This window comes from Triticum aestivum, chromosome 3B, assembly GCF_018294505.1.
Source record: "Triticum aestivum cultivar Chinese Spring chromosome 3B, IWGSC CS RefSeq v2.1, whole genome shotgun sequence".
Classification (NCBI taxonomy): Eukaryota; Viridiplantae; Streptophyta; class Magnoliopsida; order Poales; family Poaceae; genus Triticum; species Triticum aestivum.
In genome coordinates this window covers 130,542,373-130,563,728 of record NC_057801.1, presented here as the reverse complement: position 1 = coordinate 130,563,728, position 21,356 = coordinate 130,542,373, and positions in this window count along the sequence as shown.

Here is a 21,356-nt window from a genome sequence, read left to right as displayed (position 1 = left end):
GCAGACCCAGAAGATAAGAAAGCCAAGGCCAAGGATGTGAAGCGCAAGGGGGTAGCTGTGCTCGCAGGAGAGCCAGACACAAAGCATGGCAGGGACCAGCCAGAGTCATCCAAGGGCAGTCGGTACTGTGTGTACCACAATCTCCATACCCACAACACCAAAAAATGCCAAGAGCTCAGGGCCGTGTGAGAAGGCCGTGTCGGTCGACGCCCCGAGCGCAACGATCGGGGCTACGGCCGAGGTGGAGCAAGAGGTGGAGGACGATGGGACGACCGTGGCCCTTGCCAAGTGTGGCGTGACCGGCCTCGCAAGGACCGCTGGTAGGATTGGAGGGATCGGCCTCGTGAGGATCGCCCGCAAGGCAACGCAGGACTTCCCCCTCTGCCACCACCACCAAGAAAGAATGAAGACCATCATCAGGACGAGGGGGCTGGGGGCTTCCAGGAGCCTCGTGCAATCGCTTGCATCTTGGGCGGCTCTCAGGCCCCAGCCTCTCAGCGCATCTTCAAGCAATTTCCTCGCGAGGTGAATGCAGTCCTCCCCAAGCTTGAGGTCACGCGCCCTCTCAGGTCGTCAGCGTGCGCCATCACATTCAGCTCAGTGGATCAGCTCAAGTGCAAGGCAACGGCCGGTGTCCTCCCGATGCTCTGCTCCCTAGTCATCAGCAACATGCAAGTCACCAGGACCCTCGTCGACAGTAGGGAAGGGCTCAATGTCATGTCCATCGAGACGTTCAACAATCTTCAAGTACCATACGATTAGCTTTAGCCAACCAAGCCCTTCTTAGGAGTCACCGATGGTTCCACTGTCCCGATAGGGCAGGTCCGCCTCTTAGTCACTTTTGGACAGTGCAACAACTATCGCACCGAACTCATTGACTTCGACGTCGCCCACATTCACCTGCCATACAATGCCATCCTCGGGTATCCAGCCCTGGCTAAGTTCATGGCAGTGACTCACCATGGCTACAACGTCCTCAAGATGCCAGGAAGTGGCGAAGTCATCACGGTCCCCTATGAAGAGAATGATGCAGTGTGTTCCCTCAAGCACGCCTTCCAAGCCGCGTCAATCGAGGACCCAGACAGCAAGAATGGAAACCTTCCCAAAGCAGCTCCCAAGAAGAAAAAGACATCACCTGGTTCAAGGCCTCAGGAGGCAGGCTCCTCTAGAGGCGCCACGTCCGGACATACGCCCATCCAAGGGGCGCCACCCTCCGTCGCATAGGAAGGCGTGCCCGGCGCCCTCCTCGGGCAGGGCTCGGGGGCTCTCTCCTGGGGAGCCACTGACTTTGCCAAGATCACGAGGGAGGCGCTTGGGCACCACTTGGAGGCGTGCTTCATGGCACGTTTCCCTCAGGAAGGCGTAAGGAAAGGAGGGCCCAACCCTCAGGAGTTCATCACCAAGGTCGCTCAGGAATTGCATGAATCAAGAGTCATGCGCGGCAATTGCCGCCTGCCCAGCGTAGCTCCTCATCCAGGCAAGGATGGCGGGCTGCGCGTCTGCATAGACTACCTCGGGCTCAATCGAGTCGCGTCTCAGGAGCGCTTCTGGCCTTCGCGCATGGGGCGCTACGCGGGTCCACCGCACAGCTACGTTTGCATGCCCTTCGGCCTTCCGAACACGGCTGCAGCAAACCAGCGCCTGATGAGAAGCATTCTGGAGGCTCAGGTAGCCAAGCATCGCGCGCTCCTGGAGGAAGAGGAGACGGACCTCGTCGAGCCACCTGGACCTCGCGAGCCTCCCTAGGCTCGGAACCCCAAGGGCTCGTGAGGACTAGTTCCTTCGTCTCGCATCGTCAGCTACTCCGACACTCGCTTTACAATGGTATTAGGATACTTCTCTCAAGTTTCGCTTTAGCTGGGAGCACCCTCAGGGCTGCATCATTCCTAGGTCGCGTGGGTTAGTCCCTGCGGCATGTATCCGTTTTGCTTTCGTCTTCAGCTTACCTTGTTGGAGGCGCCCCTCGGGCTGCATCATCCCTAGGTCACTTGGGCCTGACCCAGTGGTGTTTGCCTTTCTCTGCATCTATCTAAGTTGATTTGCTTCTTCATGCTTAACCTGCTCATGATTATCGTCTGTTGCCTACCATGGACCTTTCCACTATCATGCAAAGCGCTTGCATGTTAAAAGGGGGGGCCCTGAGCATCGCGACTCATGGGCTCTTGCTCTCCAGCCCTCACCCCCTGGCCTTGGCCCACGGCATCGCGACCTGTCATACCAGCGGCGGCTGAGCTCGCTCGAGGGTCGGGACCTGAGGATGTAGAGCATTTGCATTCTAACCACCTTGCAGGAACGTACCACCAACAAAGGCCCAGAGCCAGGCGCAACCCGCCTCGAGGTAGGGCCCCGTGGGTCCCGTGCTGGCTCATGGGTGCCCAGATACACCTCTCCTAGCCCTACCGTGCCGACCACGTGTCAGGGCGGGGCTGTACATGCCCCGGGGGCTCCTCCCGGAGGGGAGCCCCCCTCCCACGCACCAGTGGAAGCACCATGCTCCGCGCTAGATGACGACACTGTCGAGGAGCGGCTATGCCCGTAGACATATGGAAGTGCTATGCTCCGCGCTGGTAATAAACAACTGAGGGCAGCCCACGGCTGTGTCAACCTCAGGAAGCCCAAAGCTCAGTGTCTGGCTCCATCGCAACGCCTCCCCTCGGGAGCGCCGCGCGAGGGGGCTGGACATGAGGGTTGTGTCCGGGCCACGCCCGAGCACATGCCACCCAGCCAGGTCCCTCGGACCTGGTCGTCGCATGTCCCTCCCCGAGCGGAGCCAAGGTATGAAGACCCGTTTGAGTGTCAAGGGGGACTCTTGAGCATCGCGACTCAGGAGCCTAACTGTCACATAGCCCCTCACTCCTTAGTTCCGAAAGGCTAACGGCGGTTGAGGTATGCGCGGGGCCGGGCCCTGCCAACGCAGAACGACAAATCCTCTCCTTCACCCCCTCCATATTTGTTGTTCGCACGTCAAGGGGGACTGCTGAGCATCGCGACTCAGGAACCTAACTTGTCACGTAGCCCCTCACTCCTTAGTCCCATCCTGGTGATCTGATCGGGGCTAACGGCGGCTGAGGTATGCGCGGGGTCGGACCCTGCCGACGTAGAACACAAGCAAATAGAAAGGAAATCGCAAAATCTAGCAAATCCAGAAGCAAATATTACAGACCACAAATTGTTCTCACAATACCAGACACAAATTTAAACGCCTCCACAAGGCATGGTGCATGTTGCAGGAATTAAAACAGGAAAAAGGCCGCGAGAAGATCACCCCTGAGCCGCGCCATTGCTCGTGGTAGAGTCGCGCTTGGCAGCCCCACCTCCTGGAGCTGCGGGGCCGGCAGCGCCTCGCTTGGGCGTGGTGTTGAAGGCACGGAACTTCGACAGCAAGGCCTCCGCTCGACCCTTGACGGCTTCGATAGCAGCGGCGGAGCACTTGGCATCCACGGGCTCCAGCAGGTCATCGAGGTTGGTGCCGGGCTTGCGGAGGTAGACGTGGCTGAGGATCCACATCAGCGCCGGGGAGGAAAGGACACGAGCCTCGACTTCAGCCATAGGGCCGATGCCGATCACGACTTCTTCAAGCGCCTCGACGAGGAAGGGAACCAGCTTAGCGGGGCCTTCCTTGGCCCCGGCCAGCGGTTTCGCCAGGCCCTCGTCATAGAGCGTTTTCAGCGCTATGCGGGCCCTCTCCTCATAGCGCGCGAAGGCCACACGGTCCTCGGCCAAGACCTTCGCCTCGGCATCCAGCTCGACCCTCTCCGCCTTCAGCGCCTGCTCCAGCGTCTTCAGCCGGTCACGGTCGGCTGAAAGTTCGGCGTCGTGCTCCTTGACAGCAGCCTCCCAAGCCTTCATCTCTTGCTCCTTCACTTGGCGGTCGCGAACCTCCTTGGCGAGCTCATCACGCAGCCTCTCTAGTTCACCCTCCAGCGTCTCGCAGCGGCCCTTAACGGTTGAAGCATCCTTCAATGCAGCGTCGCGAGCAGCCATGGCCTGGGAGGTGGCTTGCTTTCCCTCCTCGGAAGCTGTCACAGCCTGGCTCAGCGCCGCTCGGACGGAGGCATCAGAACGAGCCTAGCTGGAAACTAACTCCAGGCGCCCGGCTACCAGGCAGGGATCCGCTCCCCGGAGATCCTCCCGTAGCCAACTCAGCTCATCGGCAGCACGGTCGAAGGCGGTGGAAGAGGCAGAGGAGACGGGAGCCGGCGGAGTAGGAGGAGAAGACGGTAGCATGATCACAACCTGGGAAGCAGGGACCTCCTGAGTCTTGACAACCTTGATAACAGCGTCAAGCACGAGCGCCTCCAGAGTCAATGGGGCCACGGGGGCTGACTCCCCGCCGGAGCGTTCCTACTGGCCTCGCGAAGATGATCGGGCGGGGGACGCAGCGACGGAAGACAAGCCCGTTTCGGGCGGGGTCACCGCGCCTCCCTTCAGCCTCTTCGCTGCAGGTAGCAGCCTACCCAACGGAAGATGTCAGGCCTCGGCGGCAAAAAGACAGGAGCGAGGCAAGGATCGAGTACTTACTGGTTGACTGCCGCGGGATCCCACGGACTCCGGCCAAGCTTGAATCCAGAAAGCCTCTTGCAGGGCTCAGCCTCGGGAGGCCCGGCCGCAGAAGAAGGCGCACCTGAGGGGCCAAAATTGGCTTCGGCCGACGCGCGGGCTGGTGAAGCCCCTCGGGAGATCAGCCAGGACCTGTCCTTCCTCGGGACCAGGGGCGCGTCCTCCCCTCCTTGCCTAGCGCCGGCCTCGTCATCGTCCAGCATGGAGCGGAGGGTGCTGGCCCTACGTCGGGGAGAAGTCTCCCCCGTCCCCTCAAAGGTCGCCTCAGAGTCACGCTCCTCGTCCTTGACATCATCTCCCTCCTCTTCTCCGCTGGATTCACTGGAGGACAGGTTCACCGTCGCCGTCGCCGCCTGGCCCTTAGGATCCTCCACTGATACCAGATAGACCCCGTCGAAGGTGGGCATGGTGTTCACCACCAGCTTCCAGTCGTCGCGAAGGAACAAAGGGACCGGAGCATCCATCGGGCCAGCCACTTCCTCTCCAATCAAGAAGCGGAGGGCCGCGGTCAGATCCTCGTCACTCAGGGCGTCCAAGCTCAGGCGGAGAACGACGTCCGCGTCCGCGAGCCTCCACAGCGGGCGCGAGTGCGCCTGAAGATGGATCACCCGGTGCGACAAGAACTCCCTCAGGAGCAAGGCCTCGATCAATTTCGCCGCCCTCAGGTTGCCTGGCCTCAGGTTGGCGTTCATCTTCTCCAGCACCAGCTTCACCCATCGATCATCAAGCTTCACGGGGGACCACGCCTCAACAGCTTTAGGCTGCTTGGTGGGCAACTCCAGCAGAGGGTTGTGGCACCCGGCGTCCACCATAACCCACTTGCTCTGGAAGCCCTCGACCCTCTTCCCAGCCTTCGAGATGGCGTTGGACTTGGAGTACGCGACAAAGCTCGCACACGCAGAGATATTGCCGCCGGAGACCCGGAGGGAGAAGAAGTGGCACAGCAAGGCCACGGAGGGCACCACCCCGACGTGTGCCTCGCAATAGTAGGCGAAGATCGACAGGAGAAGGATGGAGTTTGGGTGGATATGCAGAGCGTGCAACTGGTACTGGTGAAGGACGGCAAGGAAAAACTCGGAGAAAGGAGGGACCAGACCAGCGATAACGGCGCCCATGAAGAAGGGGTAGAAGGTGCTCCCCTTGTCTTCCAGCCGGGCGGAGCCGAGCCGGAGCGTGATAACCCACAAGTGTAGGGGATCGCAACAGCTTTCGAGGGTAAAGTATTCAACCGAAATTTATTGATTCGACACAATAGGAGCCAAAGAATATTCTTGAGTATTAGCAGTTGAGTTGTCAATTCAACCACACCTGGATAACTTAGTATCTGCAGCAAAGTATTTAGTAGCAAAAGTGGTATGATAATAGAAGTAGCGGTAGCAAAAGTAAAGATAATTGTTTTGGGGTTTTTGTAGTAGTTATAACAGTAGCAACGGAAAAGTAAATAAGCAAAGAACAATATATGAAAAGCTCGTAGGCAATGGATCAGTGATGGATAATTATGCCGGATGCGATTCCTCATGTAATAGTTATAACATAGGGTGACACAGAACTAGCTCCAGTTCATCGATGTAATGTAGGCATGTATTCCGTAAATAGTCATACGTGCTTATGGAAAAGAACTTGCATGGCATCTTTTGTCCTACCCTCCCATGGCAGCGGGGTCCTAGCGGAAACTAAGGGATATTAAGGCCTCCTTTTAATATAGAACCGGAACAAAGCATTAGCACATAGTGAATACATGAACTCCTCAAACTACGGTCATCACCGAGAAGTATCCCGATTATTGTCTCTTCGGGGTTGTCGGATCATAACACATAATAGGTGCCTATAGACTTGCAGGATAGGATCAAGAACACACATATATTCATGAAAACATAATAGGTTCAGATCTGAAATCATGGCACTCGGGCCCTAGTGACAAGCATTAAGCAAAGCAAAGTCATAGCAACATCAATCTTAGAACATAGTGGATACTAGGGATCAAACCCTAACAAAACTAACTTGATTACATGGTAAATCTCATCCAACCCGTCACCGTCTAGCAAGCCTATGATGGAATTACTCATGCACGGCGGTGAGCATCATGAAATTGGTGATGGAGGATTGTTGATGATGACGACGGCGACGAATCCCCATCTCCGGAGTCCTGAACGGACTCCAGATCAGCCCTCCCGAGAGAGATTAGGGCTTGGCGGCGGCTCCGTGTCGTAAAACGCGATGAAACTTTCTCTCTGATTTTTTTTCTCCCCGAACGTGAATATATGGAGTTGGAGTTGAGGTCGGTGGAGGTCCAGGGGGGCCACGAGATAGGGGGGCGCGCCCTAAGGGGGGGCACGCCCCCTGTCTCGTGGATAGGGTGTGGGCCCCCTGGTGTATTTCTTTCGCCCAGAAATTCTTATTAATTCCAAAAGGTGCCTCCGTGGATTTTCAGGACATTCCGAGAACTTTTCTTTTCTACACATAAAACAACATCATGGCAGTTCTGCTGAAAACATGTCAGTCCAGGTTAGTTTCATTCAAATCATGCAAGTTAGAGTACAAAACAAGGGCAAAAGTGTTTGGAAAAGTAGATACGTTGGAGACATATCAACTCCCCCAAGCTTAAACCTTTGCTTGTCCTCAAGCAATTTAGTTGATAAACTGAAAGTGATAAAGAAAAACTTTTACAAACTCTGTTTGCTCTTGTTGGTGTAAACATGAAAAGCCAGCATTCAAGTTTCAGCAAATATTATGAACTAACCATACTCACAATAACACTTAGGTCTCACAGTTACTCATATCAATAGCATAATCAGCTAGCGAGCCATAATAATAAAACTCGGATGACAACACTTTCTCAAAACAGTCATAACATGATATAACAAAATGGTATCTCGCTAGCCCTTTTTGAGACCGCAAAACATAAATGCAAAGCACCTTTAAAGATCAAGGACTGACTAAACATTGTAATTCATGGTAAAAGAGATCCAATCAAGTCATACCCAATATAAACCAATAGTAATGAATGCAAATGACAGTGTGCTCTCCAGCGTGTGCTTTTTAAGAAGAAGGGTGATGACTCAACATAAAAGTAAATAGACAGGCCCTTCACAGAGGGAAGCAGGGATTTGTAGAGGTGCCAGAGCTCGATTTTAAAATAGAGATTGAATAATATTTTGAGTGGCATACTTTTGCTGTCAACGCAACAACTATGAGATGGCTGTATCTTCCATACTACATGCATTATAGGCCGTTCCCAAATAGAATGGTAAAGGTTTATACTCCTCCAACCACCAACAAGCATCAATCCATGGCTTGCTCGAAACAATGAGTGCCTCCAACTAACAACAGCCCTGGGGGAGTTTTGTTTAATTATTTTGATTTGTGTTGATCTTTTTGGATCATGCGACTGGGCATCCCGGTTACCGGCCCTTTCTCGTGAATGAGGAGCGGAGTCCACTCCTCTTGAGAATAACCCACCTAGCATGGAAGATATAGGCAGCCCTAGTTGTAACATGAGCTGCTCGAGCATACAAAACAGAATTTCATTTGAGGGTTTGGAGTTTGGCACATACAAATTTACTTGGAACGGCAGGTAAATACCGCATATAGGAAGGTATAGTGGACTCATATGGAACAACTTTGGGGTTTAAGGAGTTTGTATGCACAAGCAGTATTCCCGCTTAGTACAGGTGAAGGCTAGCAAAAGACTGGGAAGCGACCACTAAGAGAGCAACAACAGTCATAAACATGCATTAAAATTAATTCACACAGAATACAAGCATGAGTAGGATATAATCCACCATGAACATAAATATCATGAAGGCTATGTTGATTTGATTCAACTACATGTGTGAACATGTGCCAAGTTGAGTCACTCAATACATTCAAAGGAGGATACCATCCCATCATACCACATCATAATCATTCTAATAGCATGTTGGCACGCAAGGTAAACCATTATAACTCATAGCTAATCAAGCATGGCACAAGCAACTATAATCTCTAAATGTCATTGCAAATATGTTTACCTCATAATAAGCTGACTCAGAAATGATGAACTCATCATATTTACAAAAACAGGAGAGGTCGAGTTCATACCAGCTTTACTCATCCCAATAAGTCCATCATATATCATCATTATTGCCTTTCACTTGCACGACCGAACGATGTGTATAATAATAAGAGTGCACGTGCATTGGACTAAGCTGGAATCTACAAGCATTCAACTCAAGAGAGAAGACAAGTAATATGGCTCTAAGCTAAATAAACAATCATGCATATGAGAGCCACTAAACATTTTCAATATGGTCTTCTCAACCCCCAAAGGAAAGAAAAGAAAAGAAAACTATTTACACGGGAAAGCTCCCAACAAGAAGAAGAACTAGAAATTTTTTTGGGTTTTCATTTTAATTTATACTACAAGGATGGAAATTAAACTAGCTAATTTTTTTGGTTTTTCTCAAGGTTTATCAAACACACAAGAAGAAAACTAGAAAAAGAAATTTAAACTAGCATGGATAATACAATGAAAGAGTATGAGCACCGACGACTAGTGTGTGAACATGAATGTAAAGTCGGTGAGAAATATGTACACCCCCAAGCTTAGGCTTTTGGCCTAAGTTGGTCTAGTACCAAGGACCGCCTGGCTGATATCCATAAGTGAAACCAGGGGCGTACTGAGATGCAGCGGCAACCGCCTCCTAAGCTGCAGCGTGTTGGCGAGCTGCCTCCGCTCTCCTCTCGTGTTCAGCGGCTTCCTCCCTGGTGACCACATATCTTCTTTTTGCCTGATAATCAAAAAGGTAGGGAGCAGGAAGAGTAACATGGACGACATTGTGTCTGTTATAGATTAGTCGATATTGGAGGAATTGTTCATTCCTCCCAAGAAATTGATGATGGACCATAGCTTCAGAATCCAAATAAACAGGAGGTATTATCATATCTCCCTCTCATGGGGATATACCAAGATAATTAGCCACACGGGTTGCATAAATTCCTCCAAATAAATTTCCCTTTCTACTATTATTCTGCAACCTACGTGCAACTATTGCCCCCAAGTTATAGCCTTTATAAAATAACACGGCACTCTTGAGGACACAAAGATCAGGGACACACATGTGACATGCTTCATCTTTACTGTTAATGCATCTACCAATAAAGAGAGCAAAAATAATGTATAGCAGGAAAATGAATGCTCCCTATGGTAGCTTGTGCTATGTCCCTGGATTCTCCCACAGTAATACTAGCAAGAAAATCTCTAAATTCAGATTTGTGAGGATCATTAATATTACCCGCTGCGGGAGTTTGCAAGCAGTTGTGAAATCCTCTAAATCCATGGTATAAGATGTATCATAAATATCAAATATGACACTAGGAGAATTACGCGCATAGTTATATTTGAACCTCCGCACAAAAGAATTAGTCAATTGATAGTACTGCGGACACTTATCTTGTAAGAAGTCCTCCAGCTCGGCATTATGCACATACGCGTCAGATTCCTCCTTGAAGCCTGCTTCGACCATAAAATCATCGGATGGCCACTCACAAGCTCGTACATCCGCGTCCCTCGGCAATTCAACATCTTGCTCATGTATAGCAATCCTTGGCCCTTTCTTTACCGAGGAACCACCTTGGTACATTCTTCTAAGCATAATTCTTTTTCTGAAAATTTCTGAAATTTTAGTAACTTCAAAATAAAAGTGAATAAAACTAAACAAGATTGGTAGCAACTACTCCTACAAGTGCCTAGAGCCTATATCATGCATTAGAATTGCTTGGGACCTCATAAATTTAACATGCAAGCTCAAGAACATGGTCACCTATGCAGCAAAATTTTGCAATGAATAAAGCACTAGAACAAAAACTAATTGGACCAATGGAGGAGTCACATACCAAGCAACAATCTCCCAAAGCAGTTTTGTGAATGGAGCTTTGAGCAAGGAGATCGAAAATCGCAGCAAAATGAGCTAGAACTCGTGCTTGAGCTGGATGGGGATTTTTTTTGGGTAGAAGATGAAATGTGTGGGTGCTGGCATAAGTGGAGGGGGCCCACCAGGGGCCCACGAGATAGGGGGCGCGCCCTATAGGGGGGACTCCACTCTCGTGGCCTGGTGCTTGCCCCTCCTGCAGTATTTTCAGTGCCTAAAATCCTCAAATATTCCATAAAAAATCATACCAGGGCATTTGGAGCACTTTTATTTTCGGGATTTTTTATGCATGGATAATTTAGAAAACAGACGGATAATACTATTTTTGCTTTATTTATTCTAAATAACAGAAAGTAAAAAGTGGGTACAAAAGGTTGTGCCTTCTAGTTTCATCCATCTCATGATCATCAAAATGAATCCACTAACAAGGTTGATCAAGTCTTGTTAACAAACTCATTCTGAATAACACGGAATCGGAGAAATTTCAAATAACACTAAGTTACCTCAACGGGGATATGAAAGTCCCCAACAATAAGAATATCATACTTTTTCTTAACAATAGGGAGAGGAAATTCAAAACCTCCAATAATAATAGTTGGAACTTTTCCAATAGAATTGATGCTATGAACTTGAGATTGTTTCCTTGGAAAGTGTACCTTATGCTCATTACCATTAACATGAAAACTGAGCCTTTGTTGCAATCAATAACAGCCCTTGCAGTATTAAGAAAAGGTCTACCAAGGATAATAGACATACTATCGTCCTCGGGAATATCAAGAATAACAAAGTCCATTAAGATAGTGACATTTGCAACCACAACAAGCACATCCTCACAAATACCGACAGGTATAGCTGTTGATTTATCAGCCATTTGCAAAGATATTTCAGTAGGTGTCAACTTATTCAATTCAAGTCTATGATATAAAGAGAGAGGCAAAACACCAACACCGGCTCCAAGATCACATAAAGCAGTTCTAACATAATTTCTTTTAATGGAGCATGGTATAGTTGGTACCCCCGGATCTCCAAGTTTCTTTGGTATTCCACCCTTAAAAGTGTAATTAGCAAGCATGGTGGAAATTTTAGCTTCCGGTATCTTTCTTTTATTAGTAAAGATATCCTTCATATACTTAGGATAAGGATTTACTTTAAGCATATCAGTTAAGCGCATACGTAATAAAATAGGTCTAATCATTTCAGCAAAGCGCTCAAAATCCTCATCATCCTTTGTCTTGGATGGTTTAGGAGGAAAGGGCATGGGTTTTTGAACCCATGGTTCTCTTTCTCTACCGTGCTTCCTAGCAACAAAATCTCTCTTATCATAACGTTGATTCTTTGATTGTGGGTTATCAAGATCAACAGCAGGTTCAATCTCTACTTCATTGTTTTTGCTAGGTTGAGCATCAACATGAACATTATCATTAATATTATCACTAGGTTCATGTTCATCACCTGATTGTGTTTCAGCATCAGAAATAGAAATATCATTGGGATTCTCATGTGTGTCTAGAGTAGGTTCGCTAGAAGCATGCAAAGTTCTATCGTTTTTCTTTTTCTTCTTTTTAGAAGAACTAGGTGCCTCTAAATTATTTCTCTGAGAATCTTGCTCGATTCTCCTAGGGTGGCCTTCAGGATACAAAGGTTCCTGAGTCATTCTACCAGTTCTAGTAGCCACTCTAATAGCAAAGTCATTTTTATTATTTAATTCATCAAGCAAATCATTTTGAGCATTAAGTACTTGCTCAGCTTGAGTAGCAACCATAGAATCATATTTGCTAACGAGTTGGAGTTCACCTTTAACTCTAGCCATATTATCGCTTACGCGTCCTATCTCGAAAGCATTATTCTTTAACTCTCTACCAACATAAGCATTAAAACTTTCTTGTCTAGCCATAAAGTCATCAAATTCATCTAAGCATGGGCTATGAAATTTTGTAGAGGGGATTTCAACTTTATCATATCTATAGAGAGAATTTACCTTTACTACTTGTGTCGGGTTATCAAGACAATGTGGTTCTTCAACAGGCGGTATATTAAGACCATGTATTTCTTCAATAGGTGGTAAATTCTTAACATCTTCAGCTTTAATACATTTTTCTTTCATTGATTTCTTTGCCTCTTGCATATCTTCAGGACTGAGGAATAAAACACCTCTCTTCTTAGGAGTGGGTTTAGGAATAGGCTCAGGAGTTGGCTCAATTGGTTCAGGAATTGCCTCAGGAATTGGCTCAGGAAGAGTCCAATTATTTTCATTAGTCAACATATTATTCAATAATATTTTAGCTTCGTCGACTGTTCTTTCCCTGAAAACACAACCAGCACAACTATCCAAGTAGTCCTTGGAAGCATCGGTTAGTCCATTATAAAAGATATCAAGTATTTCATTTTTCTTAAGAGGATGATTAGGCAAAGCATTAAGTAACCGGAGAAGCCTCCCCCAAGCTTGTGGGAGACTCTCTTCTTTGATTTGCACAAAATTATATATTTCCCGTAAGGCAGCTTGTTTCTTATGAGCAGGAAAATATTTAGCAGAGAAGTAATAAATCATATCCTGGGGACTACGCACACGACCAGGAGCAAGATAATTATACCAAGTCTTAGCATCACCCTTTAATAAGAACGGAAATATCTTAAGAATATAATAATAGCGAGACTTCTCATCATTAGTAAACAGGGTAGCTATATCATTCAACTTTGTAAGATGTGCCACAACAATTTCAGATTCAAGGCCATAAAAAGGATTAGATTCAACTAAAGTAATAATCTCGGGATCAACAGAGAATTCATAATCCTTATCAGTAACACAGATAGGTGAAGTGGCAAAACCAGGGTCAGGTTTCATTCTAGCATTAAGAGACTGCAGCTTCCATTTAGCTAATAATTTCTTAAGATCATATCTATCATTGCAAGCAAAGATAGCTCTAGCAGCTTCTTCATTCATAACATAACCCTCAAGAACAATAGGCAATACATAATATTGGGAGAACTTTCATCATCACTATCATCAATAATAGCATCTTCAATATTTTCATTCCCCCTAACTCTAGCAAGTTGTTCATCAAGAAATTCACCTAATGGCAAAGTAGTATCACGCACAGAAGTAGTTTCATCATGCATAGCAGAAGTGGCATCATCAATAACATGCGACATATCAGAATTCATAGCAGTAGCAGGTTTAGGTGTCGCAAGCTTACTAATAACGGAAGGAGAATCTAGTGCAGAGCTAGATGGCAGTTCCTTACCTCCACTCGTAGTTGAGGGCAAAATCGTGGTTCGGTCGTCTTTCAAGTTCTTCATAGTGATCAACAGATATAAATCCCAAGTGACTCAGAGAATAGAGCTATGCTCCCCGGCAAGGGCGCCAGAAATTAGTCTTGATAACCCACAAGTGTAAGGGATCGCTACAGCTTTCGAGAGTAAAGTATTCAACCCAAATTTATTGATTCAACACAAGGGGAGCCAAAGAATATTCTTGAGTATTAGTAGTTGAGTTGTCAATTCAACCACACCTGGATAACTTAGTATCTGCAACAAAGTATTTAGTAGCAAAAGTGGTATGATAATAAAAGTAGCGGTAGCAAAAGTAAAGATAATTGGTTTTGGGTTTTTGTAGTAGTTATAACAGTAGCAACGGAAAAGTAAATAAGCAAAGAACAATATATGAAAAGCTCGTAGGCAATGGATTAGTGATGGATAATTATGCCGGATGCGATTCCTCATGTAATAGTTATAACATAGGGTGACACAGAACTAGTTCCAGTTCATCGATGTAATGTAGGCATGTATTCCGTAAATAGTCATACGTGCTTATGGAAAAGAACTTGCATGACATCTTTTGTCCTACCCTCCTGTGGCAGCGGGGTCCTAGCGGAAACTAAGGGATATTAAGGCCTCCTTTTAATAGAGAACCGGAACAAAGCATTAGCACATAGTGAATACATGACCTCCTCAAACTACGGTCATCACCGAGAAGTATCCTGATTATTGTCATTTCGGGGTTGACGGATCATAACACATAATAGGTGCTTATAGACTTGCAAGATAGGATCAAGAACACACATATATTCATGAAAACATAATAGGTTCAGATCTGAAATAATGGCACTCGGGCCCTAGTGACAAGCATTAAGCATAGCAAAGTCATAGCAACATCAATCTCGGAACATAATGGATACTAGGGATCAAACCCTAACAAAACTAACTTGATTACATGGTAAATCTCATCCAACCCATCACCGTCCAGCAAGCCTATGATGGAATTACTCACGCACGGCGGTGAGCATCATGAAATTGGTAATGGAGGATGGTTGATGATGACGACGGCGATGAATCCCCCTCTCCAAAGCCCCGAACGGACTCCAGATCAGCCCTCCCGAGAGAGATTAGGGCTTGGCAGCGGCTCCGTGTCGTAAAACGCGATGAAGCTTTCTCTCTTATTTTTTTTCTCCCCGAACGTGAATATATGGAGTTGGAGTTGAGGCCGGTGGAGGTCCAGGGGGCCCACGAGATAGGGGGGCGCGCCCTATAGGGGGGGCGCCCCCCTTTCTCGTGGACAGGGTGTGGGCCCCCTGGTGTATTTCTTTTGCCCAAAAATTCTTATTAATTCCAAAAAGTGCCTCCTTGGATTTTCAGGACATTCCAAGAACTTTTCTTTTCTACACATAAAACAACATCATGGCAGTTCTGCTGAAAGCAGAGTTAGTCCGGGTTAGTTTCATTCAAATCATGCAAGTTAGAGTCCAAAACAAGGGCAAAAGTGTTTGGAAAAGTAGATACGTTGGAGACGTATTAGAGCGCAATCTCCCCCATCTCGTTGATCTGCGATGCCGCCATCTGGCGCGTGAGAGCGAGATTCTTCTCTGTCACATTGGGAGAGACCAGGGCAGGCGAGTACCAGGCTGATGCAGCCCCAGCCGGAGTCCTGCGGGGAGTCATCGTTCGCCGGGGGAGCAAGAATGTGGCGATCTGGAGATTTTGGAGGCAGGAGGCCAAAGAGCAAGAAAGGGGATCTGGAGCAAGGGGAATGAGAGTAATGAGGTAATGCTAACCCAGAGCCAGCCTTTTGTCAGTCGAGCAGTTGCCGAGGCGACATGGGGAAGCGGAGACGCCTGCGTCCAATCAACCACCACGCGGTGCCCAAGGCCGCAGGCTGATGGGGCCCGCGGCGCTCCGCACTTGCCCCTTCGCTTCTCCGCAAAGCCAAGTCCGAGCGCGCCTTGGGCCCGAGGGCTATTGTCGGTGTTCTCGGAACGGGGGTCCCCAGACTTGCCTGCCTGCGGCCTGCGGCGTGCCTCAAGTGGTGGCCCAGTATGGCCCATCTTCATTAGCGCAAGACTCAAGACCTTCGCGAGGGGCCAAGCCTCACGGGGCGGACGACACAAGGCTTCATCAGGAACGGCCTCACCAGGCAGGCTCGCAAGGAGGCGGAGAGATCAAGGCAGGGTACCTCGCGAGGTGCTCATGACGCAAGCCATGACGATCGAGACCAGGCGGGCGCCGGCCCGCGCAGTGTCCTTGTTTCCTCTTTGGGGCAAAGGGGGCAAGCACAGGCGTGGAGTACCGAGGCATCAGGCAAAGGTTGCCATTTCAGTGCAACGAGACCAAGACCAGCAGAGCGGCAGGATGGAGGTCACCGTGGAGCTCAAGACGGCGTCATTGCCAGCGCCTTTGGCAGCTGAAGACAAACTTTTGTCAGGATAACTTGTACTAGATGTTCCCCTTCAAAATGGCCGCTGTTGGCACCCTTCCCGCTCAATATTTGGGACGAGGCCCATGGCCCCTATAAATAGGACTAGCCACCACAGTAGAAGGGCATCTAGACATCTAGTCCAGCAGCAAAGGGGCGATCAAACTCACCCAAGCAGTTCATCGCACCAGCTCAAGAACACCTCTCGCGACGTTGTTCATCCCTTTTACTGTTCATCATCCGCCCCTGAGGCAATCCACCAAACCACACACTGGAGCAGGGTATTACACCACAACGGTGTCTCGAACCAGTATAAATCTTGTGTCCCTTGTGTTGTTCATCTTTTAGCTTAGATTCTCATGAGGCGATCGGACGCAGATCGGTAGGGGAGATATCTTCGTGCGCACCTGTGGAATGTTGGGTTCCGGCAGACCCTGAAGGTTCGAACTCTGGGGTGCACACGAAGATCTCTCCCCTACTGACCTACGTTCGATCGTGTCGTGAGATCTAGGCTAAAAACGATGAACAACACGAGGGACACAAGATTTATACTGGTTCCGGCCACCATTGTGGTGTAATACCCTACTCCAGTGTGTGGTGTGGTGGATTGCCTCAGGGGCTGATGATGAACAATACAAGGGAAGAACAACCTCGCGAGAGGTGTTCTTGAGCTGGTGCGATGAACTGCTTGGGTGAGTTCCATCGCCTCTCTCTCTCTCTCTAATGGGCTCTTGATGAGTCCAAGAAAACTGGACCCCCCTCTACTGTGGTGGCTAGTCCTATTTATAGAGGCCCAGGGCCTCTTCCCAAATATTGAGCGGGAAGGGCGCCAACAACGGCCATTTTGAAGGGGAACATCTAGTACAAGTTATCCTGACTAAAGTTGGTCTTCGGCTGCCAAAAGCACTGGTGATGACGTCATCTTGGGCTCCACGGTGACCTCCATCCTGCCGCTCCGCTGGTCTTGGTCTCGTTGCACTAAAATGGCAACCTTTGCCTGATGCCTTGGTACCTCGCGCCTATGCTTGCCCCCTTTGCACCAAAGAGGAAACAAGGACACTGCGCAGGCTGGCGCCCGCCTGGTCTTGATCATCATGGCTTGCGTCACGAGCACCTTGCGAGGTACCCTGCCTTGATCTCTCCGCCTCCTCGCGAGTCTGCTTGGGGAGGCCATTCCCGAGGAAGCCTTGTGTCGTCCGCCTCACGAGGCTTGGCCCCTCGCGAGGGTCTTGAGTCTTGTGCTGATGAAGATGGGCCATACTGGGCCTCCACTTGAGCCACGCCGCAGGCCGCAGGCAGGCAAGTTCGGGGACTCCCGTTCCGAGAACACCGACAGTAGCCCCCGGGCCCAAGGCGTGCTCGGACTTGGCTTAGCGAAGAAGCGAAGGGGCAAGTGCGGAGCGCCGCGGGCCCCATCAGCCTGCGGCCTTGGGCGCCGTGTGGCGGTTGATTGGATGTGGGCGTCTCTGCTTCCCCACGCTACCACGGCAACCGCTCGACTTAACAAGTCCCTGCATGCAAAAATGGGTCATGATTACCTGAGATTGTGGTGGCCGACGGCGATAGTGAATGTGTCTTCTGGCGAGTCCAGCAGAGAAGAGGTGGGAGACGACGACGAGGACGAGGATCGCAACTCCGAGGTGACCTTCGAGGGGATGGGGGAGACTTCTCCCTGGCGTAGGGCGAGCACCCTCCGCTCCATGCCTGACGACGACGAGGCCGACGCCAGGCGGGGAGGGGAAGACGCGCCCCTGGTCCCGAGGAAGGACAGGTCCGGGCTGATCTCCCGAGGGGCTTCACCAGTCCGCGCGTCGGTCGGGGCCAACCTTAGCTCTTCAGGTGCGCCTTCTTCTGCAGCCGGGCCTCCCAAGGCTGAGCCCCGCAAGAGACTTTCGGGCTTCAAGCTTGGACGTAGTCCGTGGGATCCCACGGCGGTCAACAAGTGAGTATCCGAACTTCGCCTCGCCCTTGTCCTTTTGCCGTCACAGCCTGACATTTTCCATTGGGTAGGTTGCTACCTGCAGCGAAGAGGCTGAAGGGATGCGCGGTGACCCCGCCTGAAACGGGCTCGTCAGCCATGGACGCGTCCCCCGCCCGATCATCTTCGCGAGGCGAGCAGGAACGCTCGGGCGAGGAGTCAGCCCCTGTGGCCCCGTTGACTCTAGAGGCACCCGTGCTTGATGCTGTTGCCGAGGTCACCAAGACTCAGGAGGTCCTTGCCTCCCAGGTTGTGATTACGCTGCCGTCTTATCCTCCTACTCCGCCGGCTCCCGTTTCCTCTGCTTCTTCCATCGCCTTGGACCATGCTGCCGACGAGCTGAGTCGTCTACGGGAGGATCTCCGGAACATGGACCCCCGCCTGGTGGCCGGGCGCCTGGAGTTGGTCTCCGGCTGGGTTTGGTCTGACGCCTCCGTCCGGGCGGCGCTGAGCTAGGCTGTGATGGCTTCCGAGGAGGGAAAGCAGGCCAGCTCCCAGGCCCTGGCCGCTCATGATGCAGCGCTGAAGGATGCCTCGACCGTCAAGGGCCGCTGCGAGAAGCTGGAGGGTGAGCTGGGAGAGCTGCGTGCTGAGCTTGCCAAGGAGGTTCGCGACCGCCAGGTGAAGGAGGAGGAGATGAAAGCTCGGGAGGCTGCTGTCAGGGAGCACGACGCCGAACTATCAGTCGATCGCGACCAGCTGAAGACGCTGGAGCAGGCGCTGAAGGTGGAGAGGGTCGAACTGGATGCCGAGGCGAAGATCCTGGCCAAAGACCGTGCGACCTTCGAGCTCTAGGAGGAGAGGGCCCACATAGCACTGAAGACGCTCTATGACGGGGGCCTGGAGAAACTATTGGCCGGGGCCAAGGAATGCCCCGCTAAGCTGGTTCCCTTCCTTGTCGAGGCGCTTGAAGAAGTCGTGGTCGGCATCGGCCCGATGGCTAAAGTCGAGGCTCGCGTCCTCCCCTCTGCAATGCTGACGCGGATCCTCAGCCACGTCTACCTCCGCAACCCCGACGCCAACCTTGACGATCTGCTGGAGCCCGTGGACGCCAAGCGCTCCGCCGCTGCTGCTGAAGTCGTCAAGGGTCGAGCAGAGGCCTTGCTGTCGAAGTTCCGCGCCTTCAACACCGCGCCCAAGCGAGGCACTGCCGGCCCCATAGCTCCAGGAGGCGGGGCTGTCAGGCGCGACTCTACCACGAGCGGCGGCATGGCCCAAGGGTGATCTTCTCGCGGCATTTTCCTGCTTTGATTCCTGCAACATGCACCATGCCTCGTGGAGGCGTTTAAATTTGTGTCTGGTATCGTGAGAACAATTTATGGTATGTAATATTTGCTTCTGGATTTGCTAGATTTTGCGATTTCCTTCCTATTTTCTTGTGTTCTACGCCGGCAGAGCCCGGCCCCGCGCATACCTCAGCCGCCGTTAGCCCCAACCGGATCACCAGGACGGGACTAAGGAGTGAGGGGCTACGTGACAAGTTAGGCTCCTGAGTCGTGATGCTCAGGAGTCCCCCTTGACGCATGAATAGCAAATAGGGAGTGGGCGGAAGAGAGGATTGGTCGTTCTATGTCGGCTGGGCCCGGCCCCGTGCATACCTCAACCGCCGTTAGCCTTTTGGAACTTAGGAGTGAGGGGCTACGTGACCAGTCGCAATGCTCAGGAATCCCCCTGGACGCGCGAACAGCAAATAGGGAGTGGGCGGAAGAGAGGATAGGCCATTCTACGTTGGCAGGGCCCGGCCCCGCGCATACCTCAACCGTCGTTAGCCTTTCGGAACTAAGGAGTGAGGGGCTACGTGACCAGTTAGGCTCCTGAGTCGTGATGCTCAGGAGTCCCCCTTGACGCTCAAACGGGTCTTCATACCTTGGCTCCGCTCGGGGAGGGACGTGCGACAACCAGGTCCGAGGGACCTGGCTGGGTGGCGTGTGCTCGGGCGTGGCCCGGGCGTAGCCCCCGTGTCCAGCCCCCTCGCGCGGCGCTCCCGAGGGGAGGCGTTGCGATGAAGCCAGACACGGAGCTCTAGGCTCCCTGAGGTTGACACAGCCATGGGCTGCCCTCAGTTGTTTATCTCCAGCGCGGAGCATAGCGCTTCCGTTTGTGCACGGGCATAGCCGCTCCTCAGCAGTGTCGTCAGCCAGCGCGGAGCATGGTGCTTCCACTGGTGCATGGGAGGGGGGCTCCCCTCCGGGAGGAGCCCCCGGGGTGTGTACAGCCCCTCCCTAACATGTGGCTGGCATGGTAGGGCTAGGAGAGGTGTATCTGGGCACCCGTGAGCCAGGGCGGGACCCACGGGGCCCTACCTCGAGGCAGGTTGCGCCTGGCTCTGGGCCTTTGTCGGTGGTGCGTCCCTGCAAGGTGGTTAGAATGCAAATGCTCTACGTCCTCAGCTCCTGGCCCTCGAGCTAGCTCAGCCGCCATTGGTATGACAGGTCGTGATGCCGTGGGTCAAGGCCAGGGGGTGAGGGCTGGAGAGCCAGTAAGAGCCCATGAGTCGCGATGCTCAGGCGCCCCCCTTTTAACGTGCAAGCGCTTTGCATGAGAGCGGAGAGGCCCACGGTAGGCAGCAGATGATGATCATGAGTAGGTTAGGCATGAAGAAGTAAATCAACTTAGATAGATGCAGAGGAAAGCAAACGCCGTTGGGTCTGGCCCGAGCGGCTTGGGGATGATGCAGCCCAAGGGGCGCCCCCAACAAGGTAAGCTGAAGATAAAAGCAAAACAGATACATGCCTTAGGGACAGGCCCATGCGACCTGGGAATGATGCAGACCTGAGGCGCTCCCAGCTGAAACGAAGCTTGAAACAAGTCACCTGATACCATTGTAGAGCGGGTGTCGGAGTAGCTGACGATGCGAGGTGAAGAAGCCAATCCTCACGAGCCCTTGGGGCTTTGAGCCTAGGGAGGCTCGCGAGGTCCGGGCGGCTTGGTGAGGTCTGTCTTCATCTCCTCCTGAAGCACGCGATGCTTGGCCACCTAAGCTTCCAGAATGCTTATCATCAGGTGCCAGTAGGCTGCGGCCGCGTTCGGCAGGCCGAAGGGCATGCGAACATAGCTGTGAAGTGGACCCACGCAATGCCCCACGCGCGAAGGCCAGAAGCACTCCTGAGATGCGACTCGATTGATGATAACCCACAAGTATAGGGGATCGCAACAGTTTTCGATAAGTAAGAGTGTCGAACCCAACGAGGAGCTAAAGGTAGAACAAATATTCCCTCAAGTT